The following is a 22,325-nucleotide window of genomic DNA, read 5'->3' as shown; positions in this document are numbered from 1 at the left end:
CAGATTTTGCAACGCAATGTGGGGGCGGTTGTACACGGAAGGAATGATGGCGGGAAAATGAATGTGTATGCCCCCGCGTGGAGGAATAAATGTTAATAGATTTTCCACACCCTCTGAAAGCTCTTCTGCGTGTAAATGGTGCTGTAGCAGCGTGGAGAGTACAAAATAGTCCATGGGTTATAAAAAATTGGCAAGTGTAGCGGAATCTTTTAGCCCTCTCCCCCCACCACCACATCCCCATTAAGATTTTTCCACACCGAGAAACCTCAACTACATAACACTTGAACCTTTTCATCTCACCGCCCCACTCTTGTCAATTTTTCCCGACACTTTTCCGAGTTGAAAAAGCTCCAGATTTCATTTAATTTCCACGAGATTTTTCTCATTGATGTAAACTTTTCGTATTGAAAAATAATTTTAATTTTAAAATTAGTTTGAATTTTAACAAACCCTTTAAGATTTCTTAGCTTTAACACGAAGAAAATTAAAAGGAAATGTTTCAGGGAAATTTGACGGAAAAACAGTTGAAAAGAGGCAAGAAAAACGCTACTTTTCTGCAATCCAGCGACGTTTCAAATAATTTATATTCATCTTCAGAGGAAAAAATTGGTCGTTACAGTTTGTAATAATTTTTTAATCCAAAAAAATCAATTAAAGAATTTCTTAATCGTTGATTTTCAGTACTTTCTTAAAGAAATTCTTAATTTCAAAAGAATTTCTTAATCGTTGATTTTCAGTACTTTCTTAAAGAAATTCTTAATTTCAAAAGAATTTCTTAATCGTTGATTTTCAGTACTTTCTTAAAGAAATTCTTAATTTCAAAAGAATTTTTTAAACGTTGATTTTCAGTACTTTCTTAAAGAAATTCTTTTCTTATTTTTTTTTCTTTTTATTCTAAAATAAAATCTTGATTAAATTCAATTTATTGCAAAGATGAACCAACAACAATCTCCCATCTAGGACATTTAAATCGCAGCTTTTTTCCCCAATTCATATCACTCTCTGGTTCCCCATTTTCTCTCACTCTCTCTCCCCAGCTGGGGATTGAGAATTTTGCTGTGTTTGGGATTCAGCGATGTGGTCCCGAGGCGTCCCGATGGGGCTCATTTCAACAATATACTCAACTAGAGTGGGGTCGGGTTTCTATGGAAGCGCAACATCCCACCATTTCTCCACCCACCACCCACCCAGAGCGCGATCGAGGGTAGACAACAAAAGCCACTTCAGTCTCGCAGCATCCAAAGTTCCGTGGAGTCGCTTTGAATTTCCAGCTGCGTCCTCAGCAAACGTGGAACACCTCTTACTCTCTCTGTGTGTGGTGAATCCTGTTCAGTGAACCATTCCGTGGAAATCTTATCCTCCTCCTTTTTTCCGAGCCTTCTCGTCCTGTGCTCATCCCTCAAACATACTTTACATCCTGCACGTAGGGAGAATATTGTTGTTTTGTTGTAAGCTGTGTGTGAGTGATGAAATGTAGAGAGGATGTAGATACGGAGGACATATGCAGAGGAGATTATCCTGAAGGCATTAGGCGAGGATAAATGGGAATTTTCCATCATTTATGGAGCTTCTCACGAAATTCACTTCTGTCACACAAACTCCGTACTGAGGAATCTCATAAATTTGTCAAGGCAACTGCGGAAGGCGCACCAACAGGACATTCTTCGGGGGATTTTTTTTATTCACCCCAACAGTGCGTGTATGTTGAAATTCCAAACCACCCCCTGTCCCAAAGACTCTCTCCTATTACTTATGCTATGATGGATAATGGTCTGTCGCCTATCTTGTTCATTGTCTTGCTGTGCTATGTGTAATATGTATAAAGTTTCCCACCACCCACAACAATGGCAGAGAATACGCATATCTGACTCAAATGTTTGTAAGAAGAGAGTGTGTGTGGAAAAGGCATCCCCGAAAAATGGGTGAAATGCGTAGGAAAATCATCAATTTTTCTTCATCCTCCCGCCCCTATTTTCTTTCTCAACTCACAATACTCTTCACCTCCATATATACATAGATACATATGTATGCTATAGAGGAATTTATATATAACCAATCTCATGTAAAAATATCCTCTTTTCATCCAATCTCTGAGTCGCAAAAATTGGATGATACAGAAAAATCACCCAGAGTTGGAGGACTTTTTTTTCCCATCACAAAAAGCTCAATTGTTAGAGGGGGAATATGTGGATGGATACAAAAAAAAAATACACACAAATAACAAATAGAAGAAAATAAATAGACGTATTCAGGTATGTATGTTCTCAAGCATAAAAGAGCTTTCTTTTATGTTGGAAAATACGATTATTTTTTACACGATTAATACGATAAAGGCGCAAAAATCCCTTGTAACCGGGAAAATTCTTTTTAAGTAAACATAAGCTTTTGGATTTAATCCTGAAATATTTTTGGATAAAAGTTCTGTGATGGAATATTTATACATGAAAATTAATGAGTAACAATTGCAAAGTTAAAATTTTTGTTAAATTATTAATTTGTCATGCTTAAGACTGAGAGATTGGAGGGAAATGAATAAAATACTACGAATATACGCATTATTTTGGTTTTATATTCTTTAAATTTTTGAGCCTTGAATTCTTTTAAAAAAGTCTCCCTTTTTTTATTAAAAGTCTCCCTAAAATGTAGAAATTCGTTTCATTTCAATTTATTATGATTTTATATGAAAGTAACTACTAAAAAAATTAAAGGAAATGACTTGAGAGCTTTCGCTTTTCTATTTATTTTTTAATCTTTGAGCAACGTTTAAAACTTAAATTAAAATTCTTATGAAGTTGCAAATCAAACAGAATTTTAATTATTTCCTACAAACTTGTGGTTAAGTTTATACTTAATTTAGAATTTAATTACTTTTTTTATTTCCATTATTTTAAAAACAAAAAAACCTTGATGGAAACTCCCCCAGAGGAGCTTTGAACTTTAAGCTTCATTTGAAAATATGTAGGTATATAAAAAAGCAAATATGTAAAAAAGTGTTGACATTACTGCACCATCATTCATCACAACATCTGTTTTATTCATTCCACCCACTTTTCAACCCTCTTATCCACCCATTTTTCCACCCACATCATTGGTCGCTTCATGGACATGTCTATATGATTTTTTTCCTATAACAAAGTACTTCTTCTCAATTTTTTTATGATTCTGTGTCATCTGTTAGTTATACATTTTTACGCTAGAAAAATTCATTCTTTAATGTTGTTTATATACTGCCAGAAGTTAGGAACGAACCGTTGCAAAAACTTGCGTGTAAAAAAAAAGTTTGGAATAGTGCTAAAGTGAAAGAAAACTAATTTAAAACTCATTAACTTTTCAGAGAGGTGGGAAACCCATGTAAGAGAGTATGTAGGTATATACAAAAGCTCGTAGCTTTGTGCTTTTATCCACCCACAGAAATGTCAATCAACACTCGGGATGAGTTCATTATATAAACTGTCCTTTTATGTGGTTTAATTTAAAAGATGAAAAAAAAAGTAGTGAGGGTGTAGTTCCAACAATGTAATCCCTGTGGATGTGAGCCTTTTACCAAAGGGAGGAGGAGGATCTTTAAATTAATTAATGCTCCATAATTAGTCAGGTAGGGGGTGTATGTAGTGAAAGGTAGTGCACACCTGAGATTAATTTTGAACGTTCTATCATTACATATGCTGTGAGTAGAAAATTAAATGAAGTGTGGGAGGCATTTGGGGAATTAATCCAACAATTACGGCAATTTAATAGTAAAGTGAGTAGAGTCATAAATCTACCCGCTCTCCCTCTCTCTCTCTGTGAGTCTTTCAAGAAGTGCTCAAAGAAAATCGTACTTGAGGAACTTTCAAGCTTTAACCATCATCGTTAAGTTAGTTATATTTTCCGAACATTTCCTCGCAGAGTCGGAAAATAACTCTACTGCTGACCTAACTATATACAGGAAGAGGATGGGTGGGAAGGGAAGTGTGTGAGTGGGTGGAGATGAGAAAATTTAATTATCCCTGAACAAGGAAAGTGTACACACATATATGTAAATTATGTATATGTCCTCTCTCTATGAAGATGCAAATGGGGAAAACTAAGTGGTGAGAAGAGTAAGAACGGTCACATACTAACTGAGTTAAAATGAAAACAAAAGAATAAGTAGCTAATCTATCTTAACTTCATCACTAATTCATACCCAAAAAGCATCTTGTAGCAAATTTTAAACAACAACACTGTTGAGATAACATTCATTGCATTAATATTCTACACAATTGTGAGACGTAATGGATACCTATACATATACCCATGTTGTGTGAAAGTTTTCCAGAGAATCCCCCAGAGGATTTAACAGAATATTTTAGTATAAATTTCAACAGAGCTTTTACTTCTTACGATATGGAAGAAATTCTATCCCAAATTCAGGCGATATTTTAAGGATAGTTTTGAGGAAATATTCTGGATTCTTTGGTGAATTCTTGGAAATTTTTTCCTTTGTAAAAACTCCTTTTTAGGACACTCTGAAACAGTAAAGCACTAAAAAGCTCGTGGTGCTCGTTACACTTTAATTGATTTATATCACAGACAGAGTGCTAAAAAAAGGGGGAACAATCCACCGCTACCCTCTAATTTAAAACCCAAAAGCTACAAAAAATTATGACGGATTACCCAAAATTAATTTATTTTTTGCCCAACTACGTCATGAGACGAATATGAGGAAATAATGCGTTAAATTGAATCTCATTCAGCGACGGGGTCCAGTCCCAAAGGACACTTCAACGCCCACACACACACCAAAGTTACTTTTTGTTTCACAACCCGGGCAATTTGTTATAAAACTTCCCTTTTTTGTTGCCAATATAACTGGTGAGGGAGTAAGAGAAAGTTTTCTTCCCTCAATTCTCATAAAATACTTATGGAGATAGGAGAAAAATGTTAAAGAAAGTTTTTTACCTGTGTGCACTGAGGACATTTGGATTTGTGAGTTGTTTCTTCTCTTTTTTATATTTATAAACGATTTCTCAAAAGTTTGTGGAACTTTCGAAGTTGTACGAAGAAGAAGTCTAAGCTTTCAAAAGGGTTAATAAAACTTCTTATTCTTAATGAAAGAAAATTGTGATGAATCATAAAATACAAAATTCAATCAAATTTTAATTATTATTTTGGAAATATTTGAAAGAAGTTCTACCACGAATCTCATGCTGTATTTTAAACAAGTGATTGTAATTTAATAATCTAATTTTGTGATTCATTTTATTATTAACCATTTTGTGATTTCAGTCACGTTTAAAACAAATTTTATTCATGCAAACACTATGTAGGTAGTAAAGCTAAATTACAGGGGCGAGGAATTGCATGTGAAATTGCATTGAACCATGACTAAATAAACTAAATATAGGTATGTAGGTACTACCCCAAGATGCTTCGACTTTTGCTTGAATTTGCAACATTTCTGCAAGATCATTTACCATTGAAAAGCTCCTTTATGATAAATGCTTGTCTTAATTTAATGATAAAAAAATTATTTTAGGAAAATTCTGTGAACAGAAAGCGTCATAATTATGCAGCTTCACTGCTATGTATAAAATATTCCTAAGAAATATCCGAAATATCAACATTTTTGCAGTATTATTTGCTTAGTTGAATAAACGAATAATTTCACTTTGCATTTTGGCTGCAGCAGCATAAACTTTTGATGCTAATATTATGTATAATAATTAAGAGATTCTCAATTAGCAATTCTGCATACATTGAAGCTTCAATCCTAGCTTAAAATGAATACAAAATTTTTCAGAATAATTATTCTAAATTGAGGTGAATTGAAATATTAATTTGCAATCAAAATTTCATCTTCTCCAGGACAAAGGAATTTTTTAAAAACTATTTTCCATCGTCTACTTTGAAGGTAAAGGTACGCAAAATACTGATAAATTTTCCATGTCCGACATTTCCCTAAATAAAACAACCATTTTTCATATTTACCCCGAGACCTCTGTGTACGACTCCTCTATCTCTTCGTAATTTCCTCAATTTTCCATATTCAACAGAGCTTTTTCCACACTATAGTACGTAGAAAAATCCTTTTTGCAATTCAAATTTCGTGGAATTCGTAAAATTTTTGTGGATGATGTTTTTTGTAAAGAAAAACATGTGATTTTTTCTATCCTAAAAATTTGCTTTAAGGTAAAAAAGGATGTTTTATTCATGGATGCTCCACTTTACGTTCGATTTGTAAGCCATACACATAACTCTTCACAGACAGCTTAGCACTCAACTTGACGGGGAACGACAAGAGATTTTTTTTTCGAGGAGGACTCTAAATTTGCTTTCAAGGATGAGAATTTTTTGGTCATTCGCTTTTGAAAGTTTCTAAAAATAGTCTGTGTGTGTGGAAAGCGATATGAATAAGACGGAGGGAAATCCTTGAGTATCACTTTACATTGCTCTCATATTTTTTCATCTTATCTTTTCCTATCTTGGCATGGAAATGGTTCTCATCTTCTCACAACTGGAGCCATTTTGCCATCATTCTCCCCTACTCCTCGTTTTTCGGTCTCTTTATAATGGGGGGAGATATTCTCATTTTCTTCGCTAATGAAAAACCCGAGAATCATTAGATTTTTTTTTTCATATTATAGAGTATAACTTAATTTAAAATTCTTGTCAAGAGCTTTGCTTGGGTGGAAAATTTTATCAAGAATTTCTGCAGTAGCGTCAAATGTCTGCACTGGTCATAATTTGTAATTGCCATTTCATTATAACGTACCTTACATATATATGTATATAATTATGAGAGGAATTACTTTGCAAAAGCTCTTTTATTTTAGTGAGTCTGATGACCTTTGAGGTTTTGCTCAAAGCTCAAAAGCTCTCTGCTTCTAAATTACAACTGCGTTGTTGGAAGAAATATCTGCGAGGAAACCATCTGGATAAATTCCTACTCACTAATTGGGAAAATCTTCTCTCGGTGAAGTTGGTGAAAAGGACACGATCCCTTAATTGAAGTTCTTAAGCGCAAAACTCACATGCACAGGAGACCACCCTTCATAGTGCGTATTAAGTGAATTTAATCTCTTCATAATCTGATACAATAACACTCAATAGCAAGATGATTTTGCTTGCTTCTCAACATTGAGGCAATTTACATCTCTTATGTACTTTTTTGTACATACATAGACATTTTACATAAAGTCTATGTTGAGCGAGAAAGAGAGTCGTCTGGGCAGAGAAGATTTAACAGAGTTATCAAGTCTTAACGATGTATGTTTTGTTTAACCATCTTTTGCAACAGAAGCATAACTTTCTGCAAAACATTTTGTCAAAAACACCGCACAATCTCAAATCAACTTAAGGGGGGTCTCTTTTGAGAGCTGGTGAAATTAAATATTTTAATTTTTCTTGGGGTTTTTCTTAAACTTGGTTTTCAAGTGTTGGTGATATTAAAGACTTATCATTAAAGAGTAAGAAAATCACTTTCCGCCATCTTAGATGCGACGCCATCTTGAGAATTTCCTCAAAACACAAAGGTAGGTTTTTCTCAGGATCTACTGGATGGATTTTGATGGGGTAAAAAGCAAATGAAAGAGGAAATACCCGTGCAAATTTTGATGTACCAGAATTTTGAATTTCCATTCTGGGGCTGAGAAAAGTGGAAAAATGTGACTTTTTTCAGAAATTTTTGACGTTTTTTCACTTTTTTCAGCCCCAGAACGGAAATTCAAAATTCCGCTACATCAAAATCTGCATTGGTATTTCCTCTTTCATTTGCTTTTTACCCCATCAAAATCCATCCAGTAGATCTTGAGAAAAACCTACCTTTGTGTTTTAGGGCAGTTCTGCGGAAAAGTCGGAAAACTACAAGATGGCGTCGCACCTAAAATGGCGAAAAGTGATTTTCTTACACTTCAATAACTAGGCTACAAATGTAACCATAATCGGATATTCAAGTTTAAGAAAAACCCCAAGAAAATGACAACATTAAAAATGTGTAAATTCTAACAGATTTCCCAAGAGACCCCCCTTAAAGACGCTTCAGTTGATTTTTTTCTTTCTCTCTCTGCAGAGTGCCCATTAATCAAAATCCCATCTTGTTGTTGGCAAAAGTTTCTTTTTTTTTAACAAACTTTTGCCAAATTATCTTCCACTTCATTAAATTGCGAAAAAATAAAATAATTATTCAAATGAAACTAATTAAAGAAAAAAATATCTTCTTTAATGATTTACATTATATTTATAAATCGCTGTGAGCGCTGAAAATATTTGTGTATACATCTCATTATATTGGATATAATGAAGAAAACATCAAAGAATATTATTTTCCTCCATAGCTGTATATTATATATAAATTTTCTCCCCTATTTGAAGCTTTGTAGAGTTCAAAATGAAAATGGAAAATCGATTATTTTCAGGATTATTTTTGACAAATTAAATACAAAGAAATAATTTTAATGAAAAGCAGCGAAAGACGTTATTTTGCTCAAAAACTTTTGAATAAGGGCTTCAAGGTTGATTCTTAAAATTTAGTAGATTCCTTTAACCCTTTTGTGTCCAGCATGAAATACAAAAAAATCATTGAAATATTTTTATCATTACGATTTTTTATTTAATGCATTTTAAGTAAATTTCTCTGTAAACATTTCAATTTACTAACCCTTAACTATTTAACAAAAAAAAAAGAATGGCTAACCCTTTGAATTATTTTACAATTCCACCCCGTAATTGCAAACAAATTGAAATTGAGCTTTTTGTGAGCTTTTAATGAATAAAAATTAAAATATGTGACCAACTAGAAATGAGCATTTAATTGAATACTAATTAAATGAATTAATTTGCATAAAATTCCAACATATCAAATGAATTTTATTACATTTCATTGATTCAAAATAAATAAGTTATTGTGCAACGTTTAACAACTTTTTAATCATTTTTTCCACGAAAAGTTAATTTGAAATATGTTGTCATATAAAAAATAAATATTAATTTAAAATTCATTTGAAATATGAGAAATTGTGGGAAATATTGTCAACTTTTTTATTAATTAAACTCTCACATTCCACAAGCTTACGTTCATCATGAAGAATTAAATGCAATGGAAGAGACTTAAATCAAAACTTCTCCTCTAAAATATTGTCAAACATTATTAAACTTTTATCACGTCTGTGCGATGCATTTCAATCCTTTTTCCTTCGGGTAAAAAAATAAATAAACCACAATTTATACGTCATGCTGTGAAAGCACAAGAAGTCTCCAGGAAATTTCTTTTAAGGAAAATGGATTCGTGGTAGTTGATTTTTTTTGCTCACTGTCAATTTCTTTCAGTGTGGTGAGAAAGATATGAAAGTACTTTCACACAAATGTTGAAACTAGGAAATTGCTGGGATGTATCTCATGTGAAAATTTTATATTATACAAGATAAATGCGAAAATTGCATTTTCAACAATTTCCCATTTGCCCTGGCTTTTTGCTATGTGCAATTTATTATTCATGGGAAATGTGAATCATCCTTTGAGGATTTTTCCCAATTATAGTTCGTGTTTATGTGAGATAAAATAAAGAAGAGCATTTCCAGCAAAGGTTAATTTATCCAATAAAATCTTCTTCTTTACCCCTAATGAAGAGGTCTCAGAGCGAAGTGAAAGTCAAGTGAAAAAACTATTTGTTTAAGAGGTAAAAAGCTTGAGGGAGTCTTCTTGTTTTTCTTTTCTTTTCTTGAAGATATTCAAACACAGAGGACACAAAGGGGAGCCTTTAAGTTGACTCTTAAGTTGTATTTGTCCACCTCCAGTACTTTAGACATCTCTTTGCTTGACAAGATTGTAATGTTTACTCAAAGGGTATAAAAATGCCCAGAAGAAAAGAATTTTAGAATTTCTCCGACGAAATTTCAAGAATAAATTAGTTAAAAATATTTTCTAGATTATTTTTTAACTGAATTGAAGACTAATCTCAATTTATGGGACGTAAAGGCAAAAGTCACGTGCCCTCTATATAATCACAGCATTGATATATAAATAATTTCCCGCTAAAAGAAAATTTGCAGAGATTTGTCGCCTCATCAGAAATTCCGTACGCTGTTTATGCGATAAAAATTGTCGATGAATGAAAAATTTTTTCTCATAGAAAGGTACTTTTGTACGTAAGGTCAAATGTGGTAGCTCAATAGGTCACAGCTTTCTATAGCATAAATAGATATGTGTAGACAAACATAAATTACCCTTACAACGTACGGTGAGCTCCGTGGAAATAAAGTGAACCATCAAATTTGCTGTAGCAGCAACCATGACGAAAGATGAAAGATGCGAGGACATATTTTAGAAGAGAGAGAGAACGGATTCACCCAGCAATGGTAAACCCAAATGATGTGCCAATTTGTCTTTCTCACCTGTGTGATAAAATGGCAAATGGTACACGCGGAATTATTGATTTTCCATCATCTTTTGTCTCGCATTTTTCATCTCACTTTATACATTAACCAAACGATACGTGCTGCTATGTACATAGGTATACCTCTATGTATGTAAGTATCTATGTATATATTACTTGAGGCTAGACAGATAAGAAACATTCACAATTTTAATGATTCAACACTCTGGCTGAGGGTGGAAACCGCATCTGCCACTTAGAAATTGTAACATGCGAGAATATTACATAAAGCTTTATACAACATAAAGCATATCATATACGAAAGCATGAGAATTAGTATTTCAAAGAGATGAAAATGTAATTAGATGAACCATTAGGAACTTTTCAGACTACGCCGTGATGATTCAATTATTATTATGGAGACCATAAATTGCTAACTGACATCAAAGGACGTTGTCATGTAAAATTCATTTAGGGGAACTCACTAAGAAATGTAAAATAAATGCGTAAGTTGTGTAAGTAGAAATTTTTATTTAAGCAATATTGGACTCTATAGTGTGATAGCTCTGTAAGATTTTCCTCTAAATGAACATCACTCAATTAATTTCTACACTCTTAAAAATACTCTGGTGGAATAAATAGCCCGCTGAAGTACTTCAGTCAAAATAGCCTCATTTGGCTGAAGTAATTAGCCAAAAGAGCTGGAGACTTCAGCGATATGGTTCAAAAGGCTGAAGTAATCAGCCAAAAGAGCTGGAGTACTCCAGCGACATGGTTCAAAAGGCTGAAGTAATCAGCCAAAAGAGCTGGAGTACTTCAGCGATATGCTTCAAAAGGCTGAAGTAATCAGCCAAAAGAGCTGGAGTACTCCAGCGACATGGTTCAAAAGGCTGAAGTAATCAGCCAAAGGAGCTGGAGTACTCCAGCGATATGGTTCAAAAGGCTGAAGTAATCAGCCAAAAGAGCTGGAGTACTTCAGCGATATGGTTCTAAAGGCTGAAGTAATCAGCTAAAGGAGCTGGAGTACTCCAGCGACATGGTTCAAAAGGCTGAAGTAATCAGCCAAAAGAGCTAGAGTACTCCAGCGGCATGGTTCAAAAGGCTGAAGTAATCAGCCAAAAGAGCTGGAGTACTTCAGCGATATGGTTCTAAAGGCTGAAGTAATCAGCTAAAGGAGCTGGAGTACTCCAGCGACATGGTTCAAAAGGCTGAAGTAATCAGCCAAAAGAGCTGGAGTACTTCAGCGACATGGTTCAAAAGGCTGAAGTAATCAGCCAAAAGAGCTGGAGTACTCCAGCGACATGGTTCAAAAGGCTGAAGTAATCAGCCAAAAGAGCTGGAGTACTCCAGCGACATGGTTCAAAAGGCTGAAGTAATCAGCCAAAAGAGCTGGAGTACTTCAGCGATATGCTTCAAAAGGCTGAAGTAATCAGCCAAAAGAGCTGGAGTACTCCAGCGGCATGGTTCAAAAGGCTGAAGTAATCAGCCAAAAGAGCTGGAGTACTTCAGCGATATGGTTCAAAAGGCTGAAATAATTAGCCGAAAGAGCTGAAGTACTTCAGCGATATGCTTCAAAAGGCTGAAGTAATCAGTCAAAAGAGCTAGAGTACTCCAGCGGAATGGTTCAAAAGGCAGAAGTAATCAGCCAAAAGAGCTAGAGTACTTCAGCGACGTACCTCAAAGAGCTGAAGTAATCAGCTAAAGGAGCTAGAGTACTTCAGCGACATACCTCAAAGAGCTGAAGTAATCAACTAAAAGAGCTGGAGTACTTCAGCGACATACCTCAAAAGGCTAAAGTAATCAGCCAAAAGAGCTAGAGTACTTCAGCGACATGGTTCAAAAGGCTGAAGTAATCAGTCAAAAGAGCTGGAGTACTTCAGCGACATGGTACGAAAAGCGGAAGTACTTCAGCGACTTGGTTCAAAAGGCTGAAGTAATCAGCCAAAAGAGCTGGAGTACATCAGCAAAAGTTCTTCAGAGTTCTACCAGAGCACTTCAGTGAAAGTTTCCTTTCACTAAAACCCTTCAGTGGAAGATTTCTTTTGCTAAAGTAATTCAGCGAGATTTTTTCAATCAAACTAAATACTTCGGTGGAACTTTTCTTCCACCACAAAACTTATGTACAAGGTTTATTCTATCAAAGTACTTCAGTGAAAAAGTTCTTCCACCAGATTACTTCAGTCGAAGAGTTCTTCCACCGGAGTACTTCAGTGAAAGTTTCCTTTCACCAAAACACTTCAGTGGAAGATTTCTTTCGCCAAAGTAATTCAGCGAGATTTTTTCAATCAAACTACATACTTCGGTGGAACTTTTCTTCCACCACAAAACTTATGTACAAGGTTTATTCTATCAAAGTACTTCAGTGAAAAAGTTCTTCCACCAGATTACTTCAGTCGAAGAGTTCTTCCACCAGAGTACTTCAGTGGAATATTTCTTCCACCAATTCACTTCAGTGGAAGATTTCTTTTGCTAAAGTAATTTAGCGAGATTTTTTCAATCAAACTAAATACTTCGGTGGAACTTTTCTTCCACCACAAAACTTATGTACAAGGTTTATTCTATCAAAGTACTTCAGTGAAAAAGTTCTTCCACCAGATTACTTCAGTCGAAGAGTTCTTCCACCGGAGTACTTCAGTGAAAGTTTCCTTTCACCAAAACACTTCAGTGGAAGATTTCTTTCGCCAAAGTAATTCAGCGAGATTTTTTCAATCAAACTACATACTTCGGTGGAACTTTTCTTCCACCACAAAACTTATGTACAAGGTTTATTCTATCAAAGTACTTCAGTGAAAAAGTTCTTCCACCAGATTACTTCAGTCGAAGAGTTCTTCCACCAGAGTACTTCAGTGAAAGTTTCCTTTCACCAAAACACTTCAGTGGAAGATTTCTTTCGCCAAAGTAATTCAGCGAGATTTTTTCAATCAAACTACATACTTCGGTGGAACTTTTCTTCCACCACAAAACTTATGTACAAGGTTTATTCTATCAAAGTACTTCAGTGAAAGAGTTCTTCCACCAGATTACTTCAGTCGAAGAGTTCTTCCACCAGAGTACTTCAGTGAAAGTTTCCTTTCACCAAAACACTTCAGTGGAAGATTTCTTTCGCCAAAGTAATTCAGCGAGATTTTTTCAATCAAACTAAATACTTCGGTGGAACTTTTCTTCCACCACAAAACTTATGTACAAGGTTTATTCTATCAAAGTACTTCAGTGAAAAAGTTCTTCCACCAGATTACTTCAGTCGAAGAGTTCTTCCACCGGAGTACTTCAGTGAAAGTTTCCTTTCACCAAAACACTTCAGTGGAAGATTTCTTTCGCCAAAGTAATTCAGCGAGATTTTTTCAATCAAACTACATACTTCGGTGGAACTTTTCTTCCACCACAAAACTTATGTACAAGGTTTATTCTATCAAAGTACTTCAGTGAAAGAGTTCTTCCACCAGATTACTTCAGTCGAAGAGTTCTTCCACCAGAGTACTTCAGTGAAAGTTTCCTTTCACCAAAACACTTCAGTGGAAGATTTCTTTCGCCAAAGTAATTCAGCGAGATTTTTTCAATCAAACTACATACTTCGGTGGAACTTTTCTTCCATTACAAAACTTAAGTACAAGATTTATTTCACCAAAGAACTTCAGTGAAAGAGTTCTTCCACCAGATTACTTCAGTCGAACAGTTCTTCCACCAGAGTAATTCAGTGAAAGTTTCCTTTCACCAAAACACTTCAGTGGAAGATTTCTTTCGCCAAAATAATTCAGCGAGATTTTTTCAATCAAACTACATACTTCGGTGGAACTTTTCTTCCATTACAAAACTTAAGTACAAGATTTATTTCACCAAAGAACTTCAGTGAAAGAGTTCTTCCACCAGATTACTTCAGTCGAACAGTTCTTCCACCAGAGTAATTCAGTGAAAGTTTCCTTTCACCAAAACACTTCAGTGGAAGATTTCTTTCGCCAAAATAATTCAGCGAGATTTTTTCAATCAAACTACATACTTCGGTGGAACTTTTCTTCCATTACAAAACTTAAGTACAAGATTTATTTCACCAAAGAACTTCAGTGAAAGAGTTCTTCCACCAGATTACTTCAGTCGATAATATACCCTTTCGCTGAAGTACTTCAGCTCTTTTGGCTGATTATTTAAGCCTTTTGAACCATCTCGCTGAAGTACTCCAGCTCCCTTGGTTGTTTAGCTCAGCCTTTTTTTAGCCATGTCGCTGAAGTATTACAGCTTTTTGTACCATGTCGCTAAAGTACTCCAGCTTTTTTGGCTGATTACTTCAACCTTTTGAACCATGTCGCTGAAGTACTCCAGCACTTTGTACCATGTCGCTGAAGTACTCCAGCTCTTTTGGCTGATTACTTCAACCTTTTGAACCATGTCGCTGAAGTACTCCAGCACTTTGTACCATGTCGCTGAAGTACTCCAGCTCTTTTGGCTGATTACTTCAACCTTTTGAACCATGTCGCTGAAGTACTCCAGCACTTTGTACCATGTCGCTGAAGTACTCCAACTCTTTTGGCTGATTACTCTTCGCTGAACTATTTTAGCTGTTACTACTACAAGTTTCTTTGACTGTTCTATTTAGCCGAAAATGTTCTGGAAATTTCCATTTTCAGCCGCAGTGTCAAAAATTTTCAAGAGCGCTCTGGTCGCCTTCAAGTTTTCTCTTGCTTTTTTCCATAATTTTGGAGTGAAAACTAGTGAAAATATAGTGTAAAAGTGAATTAAATTGTGTCTGTGTATTTACTTAATAGTTATTTACTAACATTTTAGTGAAATTTGTGCGTTTTAGTGTCAAATTGATAGAATTGACTCAGGTGAAAAATTGAAATATTTTTTCTTTGTTTGATCTAGCTGAAGTTGTTTAGTGATTTTATATAACAGCGAACCTGTCTCGACATGTCTAATCCTGTCTAAACAGGAGCCGCATGGGTAAGTGAAATAATTTTCATAATCTTCTTAGGACTTCAGCTATTTTGAATACTTAATTCGGCCTTTTGAACCATGACGCTGAAGTACTTCAGTTATTTTGGGTATTTACTTAAGCATATTTTATCATAACGCTGAAGTACTCCAACTCCCTTGACTGATTATTTCAGCCTTACTCAAAAATAAATAAATACAGTAAATTTATCTCAAATCGCCAAAGTACTCTAGCTCTTTTGGCGGATTACTTCAGCCTTTTGAACAATTTAGCAGAAGTGCTCTAGCTCTGCTTTAGCTCAAAAGAGCTAAAGTAATTCTGCTACATTGCTCAAGAGGCTGAAGTAATCAGCCAAAAGAGCTAGAGTACTTCTGCTACATTGCTGAAGAGGCTGAAGTAATCAGCCAAAAGAGCTAAAGTAATTCTGCTACATTGCTCAAAAGGCTGAAGAATTCAGCCAAAAGAGCTAAAGTAATTCTGCTACATTGCTCAAGAGGCTGAAGAATTCAGCCAAAGGACCTAGAATACTTTGGCGACATGGTTCACAAGGCTGAAGTAATCAGCCGAAAGAGCTAAAGTAATTCATCTACATTGCTCAAGAGGCTGAAGTAATCAGCCAAAAGATCTAGAGTTATTCTGTTACATTGCTCAAAAGGCTGAAGTAATCAGCCAAAAGAGCTAAAGTAATTCTGCTACATTGTTAACAAGGCTGAAGTAATCAGCCAAAAGAGCTAGAGTACTTCTGCTACATTGCTCAAGAGGCTGAAGAATTCAGCCAAAAGAGCTAGAATACTTTGGCGACATGATTCACAAGGCTGAAATAATCAGCCAGAAGAGCTAGAGTAGTTTAGCGACATTGCTCAAAAGGCTGAAGTAATCAGCCAAAAGAGCTGGGTGGAATTCACTACTCAGTCGGGCTTAAAATTTTAGTCGGTTTTTAAGTCGGTCTTAAGGTTTTAAGTCAGTTTTTTGTAAGTCTGACTTAAAATTTGTAAGTCGGTCTTAAAATTTGTAAGTCGGTCTTAAAATTTGTAAGTCGGTCTTAAAATTTTTGAGTCAGTTTTAAAATTTTTAAGGCAGATTAACAGATTGTATATTTTTCAATAAATTTTACAAATTTTGATGTTTAGAGATTGTCAGATGCACTTTTTGGAACTTAAAAAATTGGAAAGTGTACTTACTTGCTGATTTTAAAGTGCAGGGATATTTAAATTTTAGAAAAAATGTCATACATTTAACGTGATTTTTTTTTCATTTTCATCACTTTTCACCACGACCATTCAGTACAACACAACAAGTTTCACGAGTTTTCTTGTATGATTTTCCCAAATTCTAGGAATGTTACGGAAATTTTTTTCGAAGCAAATCCCAGAAAACTATTCAGTGTGAATAATCACTCTTTTAGCCTAACTTAAGCACGTCATCAGAGGGGCTTTATACCACGATTCCGCTTACGCATTAATGCAATTTTTCCAAAAAAAATTGTGAATTTTCCTACAAGAATTTTGCAGAATTAAAAAAAATTTGAGCAAAATCAATTTTCTGGTGGATTTTCTACGAGTCAAGCACAAAAAACCATCAAATTCTTTTAAGCCCTCTTTAAGCCACTCTTTCAGCAATCATCACGCAGGGGCTTAATCTGCGAGATTGGTCTTATTCTGGAAAAAGCCGTGATTTTTCTTAGCACTACTACCACAAAACGATTAATACCATCTCCTATGACGATTTTCCGGTGGGTTTTCCGCGAGAAATCCCCGTAAAACTATCAAAAAAAACAACAAAATACGCATTCAGCCGGTCGCACACACAATCAGCCCAGCAATCATCCCGCGGAAGACTTAAGATTGCTGTACGACGAATTTCACTAAAAACGTGGGTTTTCCACGAGAAAACACCGGAAAAGCCTCATAGGGGATGGCACTAGTCAGTTTGTGGTGATAGTGAAAAAAAATCGCAGTTTTTAGTGAAATTCGTCGTACAGCAATCTTAAGTCTTACGCGAGCTGATTGTGTGCGCGACCGAGAAAAGGTAAGTACAAAGCTTAAGTCAGTTATGTGGGACAGGGGCTGAATGTTGGCTGAGTTTTTGTTTCATCAGCTGAATTAGTTTTTTGTGTTTTTAATTGTTTTCTGGGGGTTTTCTCGTGGAAAACCCACCGGAAAAGCCTCATAGGGGATGGCACTAGTCAGTTTGTGGTGATAGTGAAAAAAAATCGCAGTTTTTAGTGAAATTCGTCGTACAGCAATCTTAAGTCTTACGCGGGCTGATTGCTGGGCTGATTGTGTGCGCGACCGAGAAAAGGTAAGTACAAAGCTTAAGTCAGTTATGTGGAACAGGGGCTGAATGTTGGCTGAGTTTTTGCTTCATCAGCTGAATTAGTTTTTTGTGTTCTTAATTGTTTTCTGGGGGTTTTCTCGTGGAAAACCCACCGGAAAAGCCTCATAGGGGATGGCACTAGTCAGTTTGTGGTGATAGTGAAAAAAAATCGCAGTTTTTAGTGAAATTCGTCGTACAGCAATCTTAAGTCTTACGCGGGCTGATTGCTGGGCTGATTGTGTGCGCGACCGAGAAAAGGTAAGTACAAAGCTTAAGTCAGTTATGTGGGACAGGGGCTGAATGTTGGCTGAGTTTTTGTTTCATCAGCTGAATTAGTTTTTTGTGTTTTTAATTGTTTTCTGGGGGTTTTCTCGTGGAAAACCCACCGGAAAAGCCTCATAGGGGATGGCACTAGTCAGTTTGTGGTGATAGTGAAAAAAAATCGCAGTTTTTAGTGAAATTCGTCGTACAGCAATCTTAAGTCTTACGCGGGCTGATTGCTGGGCTGATTGTGTGCGCGACCGAGAAAAGGTAAGTACAAAGCTTAAGTCAGTTATGTGGGACAGGGGCTGAATGTTGGCTGAGTTTTTGCTTCATCAGCTGAATTAGTTTTTTTGTGTTTTTAATTGTTTTCTGGGGGTTTTCTCGTGGAAAACCCACCGGAAAAGCCTCATAGGGGATGGTACTAGTCAGTTTGTGGTGATAGTGAAAAAAAATCGCAGTTTTTAGTGAAATTCGTCGTACAGCAATCTTAAGTCTTACGCGGGCTGATTGCTGGGCTGATTGTGTGCGCGACCGAGAAAAGGTAAGTACAAAGCTTAAGTCAGTTATGTGGGACAGGGGCTGAATGTTGGCTGAGTTTTTGCTTCATCAGCTGAATTAGTTTTTTGTGTTCTTAATTGTTTTCTGGGGGTTTTCTCGTGGAAAACCCACCGGAAAAGCCTCATAGGGGATGGCACTAGTCAGTTTGTGGTGATAGTGAAAAAAAATCGCAGTTTTTAGTGAAATTCGTCGTACAGCAATCTTAAGTCTTACGCGGGCTGATTGCTGGGCTGATTGTGTGCGCGACCGAGAAAAGGTAAGTACAAAGCTTAAGTCAGTTATGTGGGACAGGGGCTGAATGTTGGCTGAGTTTTTGCTTCATCACCTGAATTAGTTTTTTTGTGTTTTTAATTGTTTTCTGGGGGTTTTCTCGTGGAAAACCCACCGGAAAAGCCTCATAGGGGATGGCACTAGTCAGTTTGTGGTGATAGTGAAAAAAAATCGCAGTTTTTAGTGAAATTCGTCGTACAGCAATCTTAAGTCTTACGCGGGCTGATTGCTGGGCTGATTGTGTGCGCGACCGAGAAAAGGTAAGTACAAAGCTTAAGTCAGTTATGTGGGACAGGGGCTGAATGTTGGCTGAGATTTTGCTTCATCAGCTGAATTAGTTTTTTGTGTTTTTAATAGTTTTCTGGGGGTTTTCTCGTGGAAAACCCACCGGAAAAGCCTCATAGGGGATGGTACTAGTCAGTTTGTGGTGATAGTGAAAAAAAATCGCAGTTTTTAGTGAAATTCGTCGTACAGCAATCTTAAGTCTTACGCGGGCTGATTGCTGGGCTGATTGTGTGCGCGACCGGCTGAATGCGTATTTTGTTGTTTTTTGATAGTTTTACGGGGATTTCTCGCGGAAAACCCACCGGAAAATCGTCATAGGAGATGGTATTAATCGTTTTGTGGTGGTAGTGCTAAGAAAAATCACGGCTTTTTCCAGAATAAGACCAATCTCGCAGATTAAGCCCCGGCGTGATGATTGCTGAAAGAGTGGCTTAAAGAGGGCTTAAAAGAATTTGATGGTTTTTTGTGCTTGACTCGTAGAAAATCCACCAGAAAATTGATTTTGCTCAGTAGGAAAATTCACAATTTTTTTTGGAAAAATTGCATTAATGCGTAAGCGGAATCGTGGTATTAAGCCCCTCTGATGACGTGCTCAAGTTAGGCTAAAAGAGTGATTACTCACACTGAATAGTTTTCTGGGATTTGCTTCGAAAAAAATTTCCGTAACATTCCTAGAATTTGGGAAAATCATACAAGAAAACTCGTGAAACTTGTTGCGTTGTACTGAATGGTCGTGGTGAAAAGTGATGAAAATGAAAAAAAAATCACGTTAAATGTATGACATTTTTTCTAAAATTTAAATATCCCTGCACTTTAAAATCAGCAAGTACACTTTCCAATTTTTTAAGTTCCAAAAAGTGCATCTGACAATCTCCAAACATCAAAATTTGTAAAATTTATTGAAAAATATACAATCTGTTAATCTGCCTTAAAAATTTTAAAACTGACTTAAAAATTTTAAAACCGACTTACAAATTTTAAGACCGACTTACAAATTTTAAGACCGACTTACAAATTTTAAGTCAGACTTACAAAAAACTGACTTAAAACCTTAAGACCGACTTAAAAACCGACTAAAATTTTAAGCCCGACTGAGTAGTGAATTCCACCCAGCTCTTTTGGCTGATTACTTCAGCCTTTTGAGCAATGTCGCTAAACTACTCTAGCTCTTCTGGCTGATTATTTCAGCCTTGTGAATCATGTCGCCAAAGTATTCTAGCTCTTTTGGCTAAATTCTTCAGCCTCTTAAGCAATGTAGCAGAATTACTCTAGCTCTTTTGGCTGATTACTTCAGCCTTTTGAGCAATGTAGCATGAAGTACTTTAGCTCTTTTGGCTGATTACTTCAGCCTTTTGAACAATGTAGCAGAAGTACTCTAGCTCTTTTGGCTGATTACTTCAGCCTTTTGAGCAATGTAGCAGAAATACTCTAGCTCTTTTGGCTGATTACTTCAGCCTTTTGAACAATGTAGCAGAAGTACTCTAGCTCTTTTGGCTGATTACTTCAGCCTTTAATGTATGGTGGAAGAAATATTCCACTGAAGTACTCTGGTGGAAGAAATATTCCACTGAAGTACTCTGGTGGAAGAAATATTCCACTGAAGTACTCTGGTGGAAGAAATATTCCACTGAAGTACTCTGGTGGAAGAAATATTCCACTGAAGTACTCTGGTGGAAGAAATATTCCACTGAAGTGAATTGGTGGAAGAAATATTCCACTGAAGTACTCTGGTGGAAGAAATATTCCACTGAAGTACTCTGGTGGAAGAAATATTCCACTGAAGTACTCTGGTGGAAGAAATATTCCACTGAAATACTCTGGGCGAAGAAATATTCCACTGAAGTACTCTGGTGGAAGAAATATTCCACTGAAGTACTCTGGTGGAAGAAATATTCCACTGAAGTACTCTGGTGGAAGAAATATTCCACTGAAGTACTCTGGTGGAAGAAATATTCCACTGAAGTGAATTGGTGGAAGAGATATCCCACTGAAGTACTCTGGTGGAAGAAATATTCCACTGAAATACTCTGGGGGAAGAAATATTCCACTGAAGTACTCTGGTGGAAGAAATATTCCACTGAAGTACTCTGGTGGAAGAAATATTCCACTGAAGTGAATTGGTGGAAGAAATATTCCACTGAAGTGAATTGGTGGAAGAAATATTCCACTGAAGTACTCTGGTGGAAGAAATATTCCACTGAAGTGAATTGGTGGAAGAAATATTCTACTGAAGTACTCTGGTGGAAGACATCTTCCACTGAAGTACTCTGGTGGAGGAAATATTTCACTGAAGTGAATTGGTGGAAGAAATATTCCACTGAAGTACTCTGGTGGAAGAAATATTCCACTGAAGTACTCTGGTGGAAGAAATATTCCACTGAAGTACTCTGGTGGAAGAAATATTCCACTGAAGTACTCTGGTGGAAGAAATATTCCACTGAAGTACTCTGGTGGAAGAAATATTCCACTGAAGTGAATTGGTGGAAGAAATATTCCACTGAAGTACTCTGGTGGAAGAAATATTCCACTGAAGTACTCTGGTGGAAGAAATATTCCACTGAAGTACTCTGGTGGAAGAAATATTCCACTGAAATACTCTGGGCGAAGAAATATTCCACTGAAGTACTCTGGTGGAAGAAATATTCCACTGAAGTACTCTGGTGGAAGAAATATTCCACTGAAGTACTCTGGTGGAAGAAATATTCCACTGAAGTACTCTGGTGGAAGAAATATTCCACTGAAGTGAATTGGTGGAAGAGATATCCCACTGAAGTACTCTGGTGGAAGAAATATTCCACTGAAATACTCTGGGGGAAGAAATATTCCACTGAAGTACTCTGGTGGAAGAAATATTCCACTGAAGTACTCTGGTGGAAGAAATATTCCACTGAAGTACTCTGGTGGAAGAAATATTCCACTGAAGTACTCTGGTGGAAGAAATATTCCACTGAAATACTCTGGGGGAAGAAATATTCCACTGAAGTACTCTGGTGGAAGAAATATTCCACTGAAGTACTCTGGTGGAAGAAATATTCCACTGAAGTACTCTGGTGGAAGAAATATTCCACTGAAGTGAATTGGTGGAAGAAATATTCCACTGAAGTGAATTGGTGGAAGAAATATTCCACTGAAGTACTCTGGTGGAAGAAATATTCCACTGAAGTACTCTGGTGGAAGAAATATTCCACTGAAGTACTCTGGTGGAAGAAATATTCCACTGAAGTACTCTGGTGGAAGAAATATTCCACTGAAGTACTCTGGGGGAAGAAATATTCCACTGAAATACTCTGGGGGAAGAAATATTCCACTGAAGTACTCTGGTGGAAGAAATATTCCACTGAAGTACTCTGGTGGAAGAAATATTCCACTGAA

General features: G+C 36.2%; 1 protein-coding gene across 1 annotated transcript in view; it reads left to right on the top strand.

Annotated features, from left to right (window-relative positions):
• Window positions 1–1,225: 1,225 nt before the first annotated feature.
• The window catches only part of LOC129788570 (uncharacterized), a 32,705-nt gene continuing 11,605 nt past the window's right edge, over window positions 1,226–22,325 (top strand). The window contains exon 1 of the mRNA XM_055824754.1: window positions 1,226–1,699. The gene's annotated coding sequence lies outside the window, so the exon portion shown is untranslated. The remainder of the gene's footprint in view (window positions 1,700–22,325) is intronic.

The sequence above is a fragment of the Lutzomyia longipalpis genome, chromosome 2 (assembly GCF_024334085.1).
Source record: "Lutzomyia longipalpis isolate SR_M1_2022 chromosome 2, ASM2433408v1".
NCBI lineage: Eukaryota > Metazoa > Arthropoda > Insecta > Diptera > Psychodidae > Lutzomyia > Lutzomyia longipalpis.
This window is presented reverse-complemented; position numbering and strand designations above follow the sequence as displayed.